The 15,976-nt window shown below is 48.0% G+C and overlaps 1 protein-coding gene across 50 annotated transcripts in view; it reads right to left on the bottom strand.

The window, feature by feature from the left end:
• Nucleotides 1-15,976, bottom strand: part of LOC145506319 (olfactory receptor 4A47-like) — a 162,726-nt gene that overhangs the window by 55,567 nt on the left and 91,183 nt on the right. For 15 of the 50 annotated variants that reach the window (XR_014053784.1, XR_014053824.1, XR_014053827.1 and 12 more), the window contains exons 5-8: nucleotides 10,257-10,430; nucleotides 2,349-2,461; nucleotides 1,463-1,547; nucleotides 32-174 (exon numbers count right to left, since the gene is read on the bottom strand). The gene's annotated coding sequence lies outside the window, so the exon portion shown is untranslated. Of the gene's footprint in view, nucleotides 1-31; nucleotides 2,462-8,727; nucleotides 9,327-9,875; nucleotides 10,020-10,256; nucleotides 10,431-15,976 lie in introns of those variants that run through there. The other 35 variants (XR_014053821.1, XR_014053807.1, XR_014053817.1 and 32 more) reach the window with 12 other exon arrangements.

Raw genomic sequence — 15,976 nt, 5'->3', positions numbered from 1 at the left:
CACAAAATTCCTATGAATGTGTCAAACCTACCAAGTCTCACTTTATATGACTGCTTCATCAGCAAGTAGTTCTTGTGGGAACTGGCACGGGAGTTGGCATTTCTTTTAGAAGCAATACTTCATTCAATCATACTGTCTGCTTGTTTCCAGTACCGTTTTACAGATTGTAGCCACCTTAAAAATTTTAATTATGTATTACTTATGCAGAACATGGAACCACTTCCTGAAATGTCAAGTACTTCAAAATACAGAAAATGTTATGTGCCTTAAAACTTGTACATAAATGAATAGGCCCTGGAGCCAGATGGCCTAAGGTTGAATTCCAGCCTCCTTAACCTGGGCTGAGACTCTTGGTTGAATCACAAAATCTCTCTGTGCCTCGTTTTTCATATTTAAAAGGAAATAATAATAGCAGTCAGAAAATCTACCTAACAGCAGCAATTAAAATAATAAATCATAAGCGTTGTTGGCCATCTAAGACACATCAACATATGCAAAGTACTTAGAAAGGCACTTGGCAAATCAGAGTCTTTGCTATAATTGTTGTTAGTGGGCAAAGATCTAGCACAATGGAAAAATGATACGGGGCTTTCAACTAATAAGGCTCCCCTATCTTTCCAAACATCTGTAAACTGGGACAACATAAGAAGTCTCAAGGTCCATGGCAGACTGTGTCATTATGTGTGTGTGTTAGTTGCTCAATCAAAGTGTCTGACTCTTTGCGACCCCACAGACTGTAGTGCCGGAAGCCAGCTCACGAGATCCCACCCATGACAGAGTCATGAGGAGAAGACCTGATGAGCAGAGTAACTCAGGCCTCAGGGATTCTCGCAAGGAAGGCTGTCTCAGCGCTCACCTTAAAGATGATATCTCTCTTTCTGATGCTTGCTATAATAAACCTCTTCTTATTTTCTGTGACTTAGGGAAAAGGCCTTTCCTGATCTCTTCCTAAATAGATCAATCTGGAACCCTGATCGATACGGCCCCCGAACGGTGGCGCCCTGTTAGATTATCTAGGATATAGAGTATTTTAATCTAAACTTCCCTTGCTAGCATTTTAGTCTGTTTAACAAGAGTGCCTGTGCCTTTGGAACTAATGTGCATGACTGCTCCTTAACAATAAAACAGCATTGAGAGCCTCTGCACAGAAAGCCCCAATGGGCACAGAACCCTTCGTAGGAAAGAAGGCTTATTAGGAAATATAAGAAATATTGCTTTATGAAACTGTTACTTAATCTATATTTACTCACTATGTTTTTGCTCTTAACATATTTAGCCTATATAATGAAAGCATAATAGTTAGAGATAAAAGTTTAGCTTTAATACATAATAAGACAATTGTTAATTTAGCTGGTGATTTTTGCTAAGAAGTGACCTTTGCGCTACATTGTTTCAACTTGCTGTACCATGACCTTATGGGACCACATTCTTTTCCCTCGGGCTCGGGCGTGGGATGGATTACCGAAGACAGGTTTTGCCTTGAGGCTTTCTGTTGATGAATTCTTTCCTGCTGTGCCGGATGCAGGAGTGTTCTGGCTGGTCGACCCCTGTCAATGGAGAGTCACGGGGTGTTGGCAGGCCCCCGGGCCAGAAGATGATGTAAACATAATGAAACTTTTTGTAACTAAGAGATGCAAACGGTTTCAATAATGGTCAAAACTGCCGACCCATTAAGCTGATTTGGTATGACTCTATACTTTACATTTGTTTCTATGTATCACTAAAAATATAAAAGCTGTCTTGAAAACAATAAAGTCGGGAGACACTTGGAGACGCTAAGATTCGCTGTGTCTTCTCATTTCGCATCACCGACGCCATCCTTCCTGAAGGAACCCCTGGACCCACTGGAGCTGGACTCCGGCACTCTAGCCCACCAGGTTCCTCTCCATGGGATTCTCCAGGCAAGAATACTGGAGTGGGTAGCCTATCCTTTCTCCAGGGAATCTTCCTGACCCAGGGATGGAAACTGGGTCTCCTGCATTGCAGACAGATTCTTTACTGTCTGAGCCACCAGGGAGCCATGATACTATTTTAATTCTATTTCTTTGCAGAAGGACAAAGAAAAAGAAAAATAAATCAATCACTTCTGGTGAGCCTTTCTTGAGATACGGGGGAAATTTCCTACTCAACTGCAGATCCAGCTGGGGGAACCCTTGGTTTTTTTCCTTTACAGAGTGTGGCCTTGCTCAGCACCTGCCAGGAGGAGTGAGTGTATTCCCTGAATATTCAGAGATAAGGTAAGAGATTCATCAGGTGGTTATGGAACTTTCCAGAACACATATAGAAAAGATGACATTCAAACATTCAAAACAGATAAGTATTCTATCTAGACTGAAGCTCAGGCCTACTCAGTCAGATGCTCCGGGTTGCTGATGGTAGCGGAAAGAGCCAGGAAGGGGCAGTGGATAATGATGAGATGCTCCCAGATTTCTGCTCCAGTTTCCCCACCAAGACAGTGGACCTATTAAAGACAAAAATGCTCCATTAAAACTGAGCAGGAGGTCTGAAAGATGTCTTTCCAAAGCAAACAAACAGATGGCCAATAGTTACTTGAAAAGATGCTCAACTTTACCCATCATTGAGAAATGAAAATCAAAACCACATGAGGTATCACTCACACCTGTCAGAACAGCCACCACCAAAAAGAACACACATAAAATGTGTTGGCTGGAGGCTTCCCTGATGGCTCAGTGGTAAAGATTCTACCTGCCAATCCAGAAGACACAGGTTCAATCCCTGATCCAGGAAGATCCCACAAGCCAAGGTACAACTAAGCCTGCACACCGCAACAATTAAGCCTGTGCTCTAGAGACCAGGAGCTGCAACTACTGAGCCCATGTGCCACAAATGAAGCCCTCATGCCCCAGAGCCCATGCTCCACATCAAGAGAAGCCACTGCATTGAGAAGCCAGTGCACCACAACTAGAGAGAAACCTCCACTCGCCTCAGCTAGAGACGAGCCCATGCAGCAGTGAAGACCCAGCACAGCCAAAAAATAAAAATATAAAATAAACAAAAATATTTTAAAAAGCAATCTGAATGTCCATTGCTCAGAGACTAAGTAAACACATTTAAAAAAATATTGTTGGCGAGGGTATGGAGAAACAGGAACTCTTGTACACTTTTAGAGGGAATGTGAGATGGTTACAGCCATTCAGAATAGTACCAGAGGCTCCTCAATAAACTAAAAATAGAACTGCCATATTCTGCAATTATATTCAGCAATTCCACTTCTGGGTGTCTATCCAAAGAAAACAAAAGGATATATGCATCCCCCATGTTTATTGCAGCACTATGTATAACAGCCAAGATAGGAAGCCACCTAAGTGTTCACTGAAGGATGGATGTATGGATAAAGAAACTGTAGTATGTATACATAGAATGGAATATTATTTAACTACAAAAAAGAATGACATCTTCCCATCTGTGATCATGGAAGGACGTCAAGGGCATTATGCTAAGTGAAATAAATCAATAAGTCAGACATAAAAATGATTTCACATGTGAAATCTTAAAACACACACACACAAACAAGCTCAAATATATAGAGAACACGCATGTAGTTACAAGAAGTGGGTGTGGGAGAAATTGGTGAATGGCTTTTATTTGTTGTTTTAGTTTAGTTTAAACAAATTAAATAGCTTTCCAGTTGATTTAAAAATAGCAGATGCAAATAAGCCCTGGAAGCTTGACTCATCATCATACATCGTTTCATATTGGCCAACCATGCCAAGTTTACATAAACACTGACAAATTCAGCCAACACAAAATCCTGACACACACTTTCTTTTAATTCCCATAACCAATCCATCAATAATTCCTCTGTATCTTACTTTCCAAAATATCTTTCAAATCTAAGCATTTTCTCCACGTTCATGGCCCCCAGGTCATCTACAATATCCTCCTGGCTGACCTCCCAGCTCCCCTGGGCCCACCCCTGCACTCTTCACATCATAGCCAATAGACATGTCTCGAGGATGAACTCAATCAGGCCACGTCCCCAATTACATTTTCTCAATATCTTCCCACTACATGTGGAACAAAATACAGACTCCTGAACAGGGCGAACATTGTGTTGGGGGTTCCCACCCTCACCAGCCACTCTCCAGCCGCATTCCAGCCTCTCTCCCTTCGTGCACTCACTTCTCTCCAGACACACCGGACTTCGCTTTGTCACCTGAACACAAATTTCCTACCCCAGAGCTTCCACATACACTGTTCCCTCTGCTTAGAATGCTCTTACCCCCTTTTGGACTTGTAGAGTTCGGTTTAGTGTCACCCACTGGAAGACTCTTCCCACCAGCACTGCAGAGCTGTCCTCAGGCTGCACCTATCCCCCAGCTGGCCATCATCACAGTCAGACAGGCTGCCCCTTCTCATCACCATATGCAGGGAAGTGGGCTGCCACAGTCACACGTATGCTCAGCTGTCTGATCCCTTTTGCCCAGTGATTCTGTGGCTCACATCTGGGCATTCCCACACCCACAGTGCCTGGCATTGTGGAGACACTGCTTCTATGCCGAATGCATGAACGTCCTTTGACCCGATAAAGCAAATGGAACTAGATTTAGGGAAGATTCTCAAAAGTGGTGTCAACTTATAAAATATAAGTTTTCCTCTAATTTTGCCCTCCAAATGTGAATTTCTGATCCCCGAGAGTGCCCAGGAACAGCAATACCTGCTATCTGGCAGCCATGGAGCTGCCACCACTCCCTATGGTGAGCAAGGAAATAAGGATGTGAATAATCACATCACAGGACACGGTTTTAGTTAAAAACTAAACATGGTGAGAGTTATGTTTCATTTGGTGGGAATTTTTAGGGCATCAAGCCCGGGAGACAGCCTCTCAAGTGACCCTGAGAGAACTGCTCTGAGGAGACAGGGAGAGGAGGGGAGGGTGGGAAGTCAGGTAATGTAGAAGCTTGCAACAAGGGGCAGGTAGTCTGAAAATCAAAAGATTATTGCTAATCAGGGAACACGTGCTGTAGTCCATGCGGTTGCAAAGAGTCAGACATGACTGAATGACTGAACCGAACTGAACTGAGGGAAGACGAGATATCTCATTAAGGAATTGCACTTTTCTGTGTATGGGAAGATGCAAGAGTCTGGGCTCACTGAAATCATCCCTTTCATATGCATCTCAGCTATCTGGGGCCACTGCCCTGTGATGTGATTATTCACATCCTTAGTTCCTTGTTCACCATAGGGAGTGGTGGCAGCTCCATGGCTGCCAGATAGCACGCATTGTTCTTCCTGGCCACCCTCGGGGCTCAGAAATTCACATTTGGAGGGCCAAAACAGCTGAAGGCTGTGACATCCTTGTCTATGATATGGCAGGAAATACTTCATCTCACACTGGTTTCCTTTAAACAGATTACACTGACACTTGGCAATCAACTGGAAATGACTCACTATCACAGTTATTAGATAATTTTTTACAATTCCCTTGCCCATTTGGTTTGGTGGCTCAGATGGTAAAGAACCTGCCTACAGTGTAGGAGGCACAAGAGACCTGAGTTCGATCCCAGAGTCAGGAAGATCCCCTGGAAAAGGGAATGGCTACTGACTCCAGTTTTCTTGCCTAGAGAATTCTATTTATTATTGATTTCCCAGGTGGCGCAGTGGTGAAGAATCCACCTGCCAATACAGGAGGCACAAGAGACAGGGGTTTGATCCCTGGACTGGGAAGATCCCCTGGAGGAGGGCGTGGCAACCCACTCCAGTATTCTTGCCTGGGAAATCACATGGGCAGAGGAACCTGGCGGGCTACAGTCTATGGAGTTGCAAACAGTCGGACATGACTGAGGGACTGACCACACACAGTCAGATAACACAGCTGAATGGTGGCCTTACAGTCTGTGCACATGGCACTCTTCCCTGACTCTGCCAGAAGAACCATCAGTCTCCAAAGACCTCCAGCTTTACCCTTACAGAAGCTGGGGAAGCTGAGGTCCCCCATGTCACTCCATTTCAGAGCTTGGAGACAAGAGTACAGTTCAAGGCCCTGGAGTGCAAAGACAAAGCTGTTGGATGTTTTCCAAATGTGAATATTCAAGGCCTTCAAGATGCAGTGTATACAGATTGAGCAGAAATAAACACAAGAAGTCAGCTTCAAACAAATCAAAAATACAGCCTGCTTGGTGGCTCCTAGTTCACACAGGAAAAGTTAAGCGAAACACAGGCTTATCATCATTTCCCCTTCAAGCTGAAAGCCCCTTAGAGCGGAAGAATTCTTCTATAATGCTGTAAGCCTCTCTGAATAAATACTCTCACTCTGCTGTAAAAACGTTCTCAGTACCCTTCATTTGCCCTATAAATGTCTATTTTCCAACCTGCTCTCTCTGCCCTGGGAAACTGAGCCACAGAGGCTACTTCAAAAGGGTTCCGGGGTTCTCTGGGTCCATCGGATTTGGCTGAATGAGAGCCTGGGCAAGAGACCTGAGGGGAATGAGGATGAGGTCTTAGTGCCACCAGCTCCCTTCCTGGAGGGTTGCCCTGAGCCAACTGTGCCCCCCTGCCTGCCTCCCCCCGCCCCCGCCACCCTCACTAAGGCAGCTGCCCTCCCCAAGCGGCCAGCACGCATAGAACCTCCCTGTGGGCCTCAAGGACGAGCTCCAGGATCAGGCCTACAGGTCTGCCCACAGTTTTCTCTGTGACCTGATCCACCCTTCAAGCTCCACAACTGAGAGCCTTTCACTGATGGACAACTGATTTCATTCTGGTTTCTCCTTCGGTTCACTTGTTGAGATGGGAAGTGTTTGGGTATGTGTGGTATTTTGTGGCTGTTCAGGGTTTTTAATGAGTTGAGGATGTGAAACCTCAGCAACCCCTGACCCAGTCCTCCCCCTCTTCCACCCAGCATATTTCAACAGCACCGGAAGCTCTAGTCTCACTCTCCACTTCAACAACCTACTCCCGTGACCACACCTGGACCCTGTCCAGCATGTCAACAATCACAAACCCCTCTCTGTGTGTCAGCCCCTCCCTCCAGCTGCCTCCCCTGGGGACCTCCCAGAAGTGTGTCCTGTTGGGTGAGCTCCGAGGCAGCACCTCTCCAGTCCGCTGCTGGCTCCCCTCCATACCTTGCCTGCAGCTGACGATCTGGATCCACTTTCCCCAGTGTTCTGTCTGGACACAGGGCAAGTTTACCCTGCTCGTGTCCCATCAAACTGTGACATAGCTGATGCCTTTCCCACAAGACTTCTGCATGTTCTACAATGATGGTAGAACTGATGGTACAACTCCACAGCCCTTGACATTCTTCTGCAGTCCTTTCTGATGAGAGGACATCTCTGTTTTCAGTTCTCTCTCAACTTTGTGATGAACGCTCACCCTCTCGGTCTTAGAGTCTGAGAAGACACCAGGCACCACCAGACCCAACACTAGCCCCCTACGATGGGACCAGGTACCACCTCAAACTTCCCAGTTCCTTCTTCCTCAGCCAGTTGTACTCCCCCTTGACCCTGTCAACTGGAAGGCGCTGCTGTTCATTCCACTAGCAGACTCAGGTCACTTCCATTGAAAACACCACCAAGGTTCATCTCCTGTGGCACTCTCTCCCTCCTCTTTTTGGCACGGCTCCCCCTTGTGGTCTACACACACTGTCTGCACCTCCTCCCCTTCCTCTGAGTCCTTGGGACCAACCCTTTAGTCCTTGGCACTGCTCTTCAAACACCAGTGATGCTTCAGTGATAGAGAAATCCAGACGATGCTCCCCTGGCCCACAGTGCGCTGGCTTCTCTCTGAAACACGTGAAAGATTTCTGCCAGGGTCTCCTTTCCTAAGAGCTTCTGCTCCCTGGGTTTCAGTTACAGTATTCTTCCTTAGATCTATTTCTCTTCCTCTCTTCTCTCGGGATTAGTGTAATCACTGCTCAAATTAGAAGTGTGAAGATCGTTGAGCATCTTCACTCAAATCCCAGTGAACCTGAGCTCCTAGCACCAAGAGAATCTGGCACCTCTTGCTCCCGTTTTCCACAGACTGGCGCGAGCATCACCATGCTCACCTGGATGGCTGAAACAAGTGCTTCCCTGCCAGACTGCTGGCGGCCTCTCCACCCCATTGCCTCCTGCTACCTGGGCCACCAGTGAGTGTGTAAGGTGGAGGCTGACTGACCCTGCTGAACACACTCCAATGCTTTCTCTTGCTTCTGAGTTAAATCAACCTCATTAGTGCTTCCTTTCTGGGACCTGCCAACCATTTGATAAGCCTCCTTCCACTGATGAATCTAAAAAAGAGTGAATATATGTGTATGTAAAACACACACTGATTCACTTTGCTGTACATCTGAAACACACAACCACACAACATTGTAAATCAACTCTATTCCAATAAAAAATTTTTTTTTAATTTTCTGCTCAGTTCTTTGGGACTTCATTCTATTTTGAAAGGTCCCAAGTATGTGTCAAATATCAGTAAGATGTGTATGCTTTCCTCCTGCTCACCCATCTTATGTCAGTTTAATGCTTAGACTCAGCCACACACCCTAAGAGACCAGAGGACGTCTGTCCTCCTCTATAGCTTCCCAGGTGGCTCAGTGGTAAAGAACCTGCCTGCCAATGCAGGAGACACAAGAGATGCAGGTTCAGTCTCTGGGTTGGGAAGATCCTCTGGAGGAGGGCATGATAACCCACTTCAATATTCTTGTCTGGAGAATTCCATGGACAGAGGAGCCTGGCAGGCTACAGTCCACGGGATCGCAAAGAGTCAGACACGACTGAGCACACACAGGGTACACATGGGATTTTAGGTCTTACAATACTTTGACATCCTTTTAAACCTTGGTGATGACTCATATCTTTAGGGAGGAGGACAAATGCTCCTCAGGAAGCAAAGTAGGCCCCTGACCAGGCGGGACAGGGTCAGGTGGGGAGGTGGCCACTGGAAACGAGAACCTCAGAGGTTCCCATCCTCATGGCCACTATAAGTGGTTGGGGTGTCTGAGTGGTGGGGGTGGGAATGTTGGGGGAAGTGAAGTCCCCAGGGACAGAAAGTTCGCTTGATTGGTGTCTGTAGTAATGGTGACACTCACAGGAGGTGGAAAGGTGGCATGTGGTACTGTTTAACTTCTATCAGAGCTCTGGAAGAGTCCCTTGGCTTCCAAACTGAACCAATTAGATCGGCTGCCGGGGGTGTATGTGGAAGGCGGGTGCGCCGAGCACTCCCTTCATGCCTAGCAATGTCTTCTGAGATGGGACAGGAGTCCTTGCTGTGGGTGACATCTGGATGACATCTAGGACTCCCAGGGGGATGAGGCATGTCCCAGGAGGGCTGTCTGGGGGTTAGCAGATGTAGACAAGTCTGCTACTGGCTCTCTGTTTGGGTACCTGTAAAGCAAAGATCTCTGGAGTCCTTCAACCCAAAGGGAGAGGCTTCCAGGCCAGGGGCAGGCACACGTGGAGATTCCCAGACAGGGCCCCTGGTCGGCCAGCCTTGGGGCTGAGACCGCTGCCTGAAGGGCAGCCAGCTGTTCAGCCTTGGCCCCCTTCCTCTGCCAGGACACTTGGTTTGAGAGATGGGAGAGTAGCCCCAAATCCCTGAGTTCCTGCACACACACTGGTGGTAACTCCATCTATAGAATCTGCCAACTCCCGTTTCTGTTCACTCAGGTGATCTCTGGGTGTCCCCAGGCAGCTGAATGGTCTGGGATTGGGGTACCTCCTCCAACTCCCCAGCATCTGGCCTGGACTGAGGGCAGGGGGCAGAGAGGACAAGTCCCGCTCGAGGGTGGGGCCTGCCAGGGCCCCAGGTTCAGCCCCACACCCCTGCCCTCCACAAGAGGCCTGGTCCCAGTTCCACACTGTGGGGTGCTGCTATCACCAACCGAATCGGGGAGGGCAGAGTCCAGAGGGTCACAGGCTCAGGGTCATGGGCACCTGTTTTCCGGGATCCTAAGTGCAGGGCTGAGGAAGGCAGCACTTGAGGTCACAAGCCCGGGGGTGCCCGTGGCCACCGCAGGTAGTCAGGTACTGAGGAGTCACAAAAGGAGGCCTCTTCAGCGGAGGAGTGGGGGAGGGCACCTATGGAATGCGCACAGAGCTCAGTGGGGGCAAGTTTTACAGCGTGTGGTGCAGGGGCCCCCATGAGACAGTGACTTGCAAGTCCCACCATCAGTCAGGTGAAATGAGTGGATGCAGATCGTGTTGTCCCCAGAACCCAAACAGGACTAAAAGCTGTCAGCGTTGTGTCCACACGTTGGATGGGGCCCGGTCACCAGGTCTCTGCACTCCTAGTCGGCAGTGGGGCCCTCAGCTTACCAATCAGATCCTGAGCCCCACTCTAGGGTGGCGGGCCGGCACCGTCTGTCTGTGCGGCATCCAACCCCAACACGCATTGGGCTCTTTGTCAACATCCGTGGGTCCAAGATGAGCACTTCAGTGAAAGAAGGGGTCTCCTCAGATGATACCATCAGTGCTGTCACACCTGTGCCCCTGGAGAAAGGTGACACGGCTAAGACGTCACCTACAAAGCATGTGCACATCCCAGGCGGCTGCCCCCCTCCCCAGGGAGCCAGGCAGACACACGTCCTGGCCCTTCAGAGATGGGACACTGCAGACTTCAGAGGGGCCATAGAAACAGGCACAGAACAGAACAGCTGTGCATTTCTGTGACAGTCATGCACCAGCTGCAGTTGGATGGAGTGACGGGGGGTGGGGGCTTCCTGGAGCCATGAAGGGAGTGGATCCACTGTGGGGGCAGGGGGCACTCTCAGGCTGAGAACACACCAAGGTGGGCTGGTGCCTGGAGAGCCAGTGAGGGCTACCACCCCTTCATTCATTAGGTCAATGATGGTGCAGCGGTAAAGAATGCACCTGCCAAGCAGGAGATGTAGGTTCGATCCCTGGATCGGGAAGATCCCCTGGAGAAGGAAATGCCAACCCACTCCAGTATTCTTCCCTGGAGAACCCCATGGACAGAGGAGCCTGGCGGGCTACAGTCCGTGGGGTCGCAAAGAGTCCGACACAACTGAGCACACACACACACACGGACGTGACTCAGTTCATGAAAATTATTTGTCAAGAGTGCAGCAGTTGAATATATGCTGTTTCACTTTTTACTTTTTTTTCTGATTATGCTGTGATTATTATTTTAGGAGTTTACCTAACATGTGGCTTTCTAAGGAATCCAAGACTTACTTTTTCAGATGTAATTGAATTTTTTTGATCTTGCCAGGAAGCATGTGGCATTTTAGTTTCCTGAATAGGGACTGAACCTGTACCTGTTGCAGCAGAAGCTCAGAGTCTTAACCACTGGACTCACAGGGAGTCCCACGATGAATTTTTTTTTTTAACACCAAGATAGTCTCATGCTTTCTTAAGATCATAAAGTCAACACTTTTTATTACCAACAGAGTTCTTCTCTACTGAATCTGTTTTGGTTTGAATTGTGTAATAATAACCTCAGTATTAAATATACAAATCATAAATAAACGATGGGCTTAATCAATTTTTCTGTATCCCTATGGAAAAGTGTCAGCAATAATATACTGACCTCTTCATCATGAAGAAACACATAAAACATTTACACACAATCACAGGCTCTAGTAGAAAGTGAAGATGAGCCCCTGGGTGTGTGACATTTCTGATACAGGCATCTCCAACACCTGCTTGTCGGTCCATCAGAGGAAACCTTGGGGCTAGAGACCTGCCAGCTCCCTGCAGATTCCTTCCCAGAATAGCAGGCGCTGAGCAAAGAGTGTGTCCAGCCGCAGCAAGCCAGGGCAGACCCGAGGTTTCTGTGGCACAGCAACTGGCCTCCACGCTGGCCTTTTTTCAGCGTCTAAATCGTTCTCTGCTCTGACAGCCGCTTTCCCCCTTTGACACATTCTTCCTTCCTGTTTGCTTTCCCAGGGGAGTCCCGGCCGCATGGTCCAGGGCAGGCTCCGTGGGGAGCTGCCCCTGAAGCTGTGGGCAGCTGTCCCCATATCCCCGCTTGTTGCAGCAAATGCTCCCCAGGCAAGTCTGATGCTCCCCACCCTATGTCTCCACCCCATATCTCTCCAAGGCAGAGAAAACAAGAACTCTAGGAGAAGCAGAGGCTGTCAGCTGGGATGAGGTTGTGAAGTCTCAAAGCCACTATTAGACATCAAATTATCCTGGCAGATCTGCCTTCCCCTCTAATGGAGAAAAAAGCCAAATTATCTCTTCCCATCAAGGCTTTACTTCCTTTTATATCAACTCAACTTAAAACAGTGCAGTCTGCCACCATAAAAAAAAAAAAAAAAAGATGCTGTGGGCCTCCCTGTTGATGCAGTGGATAAGAATCTGCCTGCCAATGCAGGGGACACAGGTTCCACCCTTGATCCAGGAAGATTCCACATACCGCGGAACAACTAAGCCTGTGCTGCACAACTCTTGAGCCTGTGCTCGAGAGCCCGGGAGCCGCAGCAACTGAAGCCCCAGTGCGCTGGAGCCTGTGCTCACAGCGAGGGAACCACCATACTGAGAAGCCGCGCACAGCTAGAGAGGAGCCCCGGCTCACTACCAACTGAAGAAAAGCCTGCACAGCAATGAAGATTTGGCATGGTAAAAAATAAATAGATAAATTTTAAAAGATGCTGCATTTTAAATAATGCATTCATAGTGTAAACACAGATGATTATTATTTCTTTTCATTATCATTCTACAGAGAGTTTTTCCTATGCAATTAGAAACATTTCATTCACATCACTTTCTATGACCACTTTAAATTCCATGAATTAACTTGGCCAGTCCATACCCTGGAGATCTAGGCTGTTACTGACTGTTTGCTACTATAAATACTGTTGTACAGACCATGACATCACACATGTCCTCAAAGAAGAGCAGGAGAGAATGAGTGGGTCAAAGTATGCTGTCAAGTGTGAGCATTTAAAGTGTGCAGATGCTAATCCACTTACAAATGGACTAAAGATCTGCCAGTTCACAGATGAGAGCTGGCCCTGAGTAGAGGACACTTCAACTTCCCTGGTGGCTCAGATGATAAAGCGTCTGTTTACAATGCGGGAGACCCAGGTTCGATCACTGGGTCGGGAAGATCCCACGGAGAAGGAAATGGCAATCCATTCCAGTACTATTGCCTAGAAAATCCCATGGATGGAGGAGCCTGGTAGGCTACAGTCCATGGGGTCACAAAGAGTTGGACACAACTGAGCGACTTCACTTTCTTTTATTTAAAGTCAGTGAGGGTCATTTAATGTTCTGGATAAAAACACATGAGGTTTGAGGCTGTTGCTCTAAGCCTCTAAATTTGAGAGTAGTTTCTTATACAGCAATACATACTGATACATATTTTGATCTGGGATTTTGGAAGTGGAGGACATAAGTGTTGCTGGACAAGCAAGGGGTAGACAATGAACAGAGGTGAAAAGCAACAGGTGTAAGAAGATAAAATCACAGATAGGAAGCAAGACTCCAGGGTGTGGAATTGACAGACAAGTGGGTGCTGGTGTCATCCAGGATTATGGCAGGACTTGGGGTGAAGAAGAAAGCCAAGAGCCCAGATAGTTCAAGGTCTTGATTCAACAAGGTGGGTGGAGGACAGTCAACTCCAATGACCAGCGCATGAAAGAGCAGGGCTTTTTATGAAGAAGCAATTGCATCGAGGCTGAACTGGGGACCCAGGACAGGCCACTGACTCCTTCCTCATCTCCCAGCCTCAGATGCACGTAGAATGGGCTGCGGTGGTAAATGGGAAGTGCGTGGGACTCCCTTTCACAACGTCCGCTCAGTTAGGCACGGCAAGGCCAGAAGCAGACTGAGAGGAGAGACCAGAAAGAGTCCAGCAGCTCTGTCACTTGAGTTCCAGGGGGAGAGCAGACCATGCAGGGCCACTCAGAAGAAGCACTGGGGTCAGGCAGGGGGCAGAGGAGAGGGGAACAGCGGGTGGTGCCTGGTCTGTGGTTTCCATGCAAAGGAGCTGGTGCGGCAGGGTGAGCAACCTAGTACAGGCTCCAAATAAATCCCACCAGGGGGGTGATAAGGGCAGGTGCATGGTGGCCTGGAGCTCTATATGGGAGGTGGTTGGGGTGTGGGCTTGAGGCACTGGACAAGAAAGGGAAACTAGCAGCTCCTAGTAAGGGCCTCAGAACTGGCCAAATTAATGTGTTACAAACTGTACTACACTCCCCATGGCCACGGCTGCTGTGGCGGGCCACGCAGTCACTCCGGGGCCAGCCCCCCCGCCTGCACAGCCTTGTCACAACAGGAGGACACGCAGCCCCTGGGCTCTCGTGGCCAGGCGGGGCTGTGCCTCTGAGCCCACAGGCAACCTATTATGCTGTCTACTTCTTCAAGACCGGAAGAGAGAGCTGATTCATCTAATACACAGAAACAGAGAACTAGGCAACATAAGGATATGTGTTCCAATCAAAAGAACAAGACAAAAAAACCTCAGAAAAATAATTAAATGAAACAAATACAAGCAATCTAACTGACAAAGAGTTCAAAGTCATAGTCCTGAAAGTGCTTGCTGAATTCAGGGCAAGGATGATGAACAAACACAGTGAGAACTTCAACAAAGAGATAGAAAAAACCAAACAGTCGTGTTTCTGAACTGAAAAACACACCAGAGAGACTCAACAGCGGGTAGGAGGGAATCAACAAACTGGAAGACAAACCAGAGGAACTCACCCAGACAGAGCAGCGAAGTGAAAAACAAAGTTTTAAGAAAAAAACAAAGCTACCTTAAGGGGACCTAGGGACAACATCAAGCAGAATAACGTTTGCATTATAGGGGTCCCAAAAGAATAAGAGAAAGAGCAAGAGAGGAAAATTATTAGAAGAAATAGTGTCTGAAAACATCTCTAATCTGAGGAAGGAAACACATCTAGGTCCAGGAAACCCAGAGAGTTCTGAATAAGATTAACCCTAAGAGACCACCCCAAGGCACATGAACACTAAAGTGGTAAAAATTGAGGATGCAATTGTTGTTATTGTTTAGTCTCTCACTCATGTCCAACTCTTTGTGACCCCATGGACTGTAGCCCACCAGGCTCCTCTGTCCATGGGTTTTCCCGGGCAAGAATACTGGAGCAGGTTGCCATTTCCTTCTCCAGGGGATCTTCCCAACCCAGGGATCGAACCCTCGCCTCCTGCATTGGCAGGTGGATTCTTTACCACTGAGCCACGTGCGAAGCCCTTAAGGATAAAGAAAGCATCCTAAATGCAGCAAGAATAAAATGACTTGTTACATACAAGAGAACCCCCATGAGGCTACCAGCAGATTTTTCAGCAGAAAACTTACACAAAACTTTTTTAAAATGGAAAAAATAAACACAAAAAATCAAACAACACTGCTGAATAATCAACTGGTCATCAAGTAAACCAAAGGAGAAATTTAAAAATATATAGAAACAAATGCGAACAGAAATACAACTTATGGAAATCTATTGGGGGAAGTCTGTGACAGAAAGAACCAAAGGCCTGGGCTTCGTTTGGGGGAGGAAGCAGCTGCTTTGGGCTTCAGGGGACAGGTTGGGGAGATAGGACTAGGGGTGGGGGCAAAAGGAGAAGAAAGCCTACAGAGGAGACCAGATTTTGGGAGACCACCCTGGGGAGCAGCGAAGGGACAGTGCCTGTGGTTCCCAGGGGTGGACAGCACTCCAAGCCAGGCTGCCCACTGGAGAAGGGGAGCCTGACCTCTGGGAGGGCCCCACTTTCCTGTGGGCTGAGTGGCCCCTAGAGCTCCAGTTTGTGTGGAAGGAGGAAGGCAGAGAGAGCAGCAGGAGCAGGAAGCCAAGGGTCTCACCACCCCGCCCGCGGGTGGGGAAGGGAGGGAAATTGGCCGATGCCCGGAAGGGGAGCAGGAGGAACAGCCAAGGGGCTAGGGCTCCAGGAGCACTGGCTCCCTCGTGTGCTGGCTGCCCACACATGAGTTACTAACTGCCTTCCATGAGAATTTAACAAGAGGCACCAAGATCCTCACATTTTCAGCAGCTTTTTGGCCAATAATCCCACTTTCCATTTCAGAAAATCTAAGAATTTCATTCCAAACTGGA

This window comes from Giraffa tippelskirchi, chromosome 1 (assembly GCF_054371585.1).
Source record: "Giraffa tippelskirchi isolate mGirTip1 chromosome 1, T2T-mGirTip1v1.2.pri, whole genome shotgun sequence".
Taxonomy (NCBI): Eukaryota; Metazoa; Chordata; class Mammalia; order Artiodactyla; family Giraffidae; genus Giraffa; species Giraffa tippelskirchi.
The sequence above is the reverse complement of the archived record's forward strand: the minus strand, read 5'-3'. Positions and strand labels throughout refer to the sequence as shown.